This window comes from Cornus florida, unplaced genomic scaffold (assembly GCF_030987335.1).
Source record: "Cornus florida cultivar Cherokee Brave unplaced genomic scaffold, ASM3098733v1 CherokeeBrave_3.0.0_Hap2_Chr04, whole genome shotgun sequence".
Taxonomy (NCBI): domain Eukaryota; kingdom Viridiplantae; phylum Streptophyta; class Magnoliopsida; order Cornales; family Cornaceae; genus Cornus; species Cornus florida.
The window spans coordinates 50,142,009-50,143,111 of record NW_026775574.1 but is presented as its reverse complement, the minus strand read 5'-3'; the positions used below and the strand labels follow the sequence as shown (position 1 = coordinate 50,143,111).

The 1,103-nt window shown below is 38.9% G+C and overlaps 1 pseudogene; it reads left to right on the top strand.

Moving 5' to 3' along the window:
• Positions 1 to 271: 271 nt before the first annotated feature.
• Positions 272 to 370, top strand: LOC132305796 (small nucleolar RNA R71; annotated as a pseudogene).
• Positions 371 to 1,103: the final 733 nt, after the last annotated feature.

The window sequence follows — 1,103 nt, the reverse complement described above, 5'->3', positions numbered from 1 at the left end:
ATCAAACCTTTGAGATAATGATTTCATCTTGGCGGCAATTTCATTAGAGTGGTCAACTTGATGTAAGTCGACACTCTTCCTTTCACTAGAATTTCTACTATTCTTCGAAGATAAAGTTCAATGCAAAGAATTTTCACTCATGCTCTCATAAAGACGCCACACATCATCATCATACCTATCAATGTAAGAGCCACCCATGGAAGCATCAACCATGCCTTTATAATTGTCCAATAGACTTTCAAAGAAATATTGAACTAATTACCATTTGGGCATGTCATGATGTGGACACTTCCTAAGCAATTCATTGAATCATTCCCATGCCTCATGAAATGTTTCCCCATCCCCATGTGAAAATTCCCTAATTAAAGTTCTCATGGCATTGGTCTTAGAAACCGGATAGTACTTCTTCAAGAACTCTTGTTGTATTTCTGCCCAAAAAGTTATTGAAAAAGGCCTAAGATTGTTGAACCAATATTTTGCCTTGTCTTTGAGGGTGAATGGAAAAAGTTTAAGCCTAAAGACCTTTTCCGGCATGTCCGTGTATCTCACGGTGGAACATACTTCAAGAAACACATCCAAATGCTTGTAAGGTTCTTTACTTGGAAGTCCATGAAAATTAGGAAGCATTTGAATGGTTTGTAGTTTGATTTTTGTGACGACCCTGGTTTTTAGGCCACCATGTCCTGTGATAAACCGAAGATTGACCCGATAACGGGTTCGATATGCGGAAGCGAAAACAGAAAACAAGACTCTAAGAAGTCAAAGTGACCTTCCATGAGGTCGTGGAACTCAATGAGAACTGATGCGGGAGCAAAAGATCAAAAATATGACAAATAAGCCCCCAGGGGCAAAATAGTCATTTCTAAAAAATGTGGATTCTGGTGCCACCGAGCACACTGCTGGAAAGACAACAAAAAATAATCAAGATGGACTCAAGAATCGCATGATTCGGAGTCCGGATGAAGGAGAAACAGCCTAATGAAGAAAAACGAGCACTTAAAGCTAAAAGGGTAAACTGGTAATTATCTAGGAAGATCCGAGTGTAACTAAGCACACTGTTGGAAAGACAGTGAAAAATTAGTCAAGTTCAAAAAAAAGTTCAC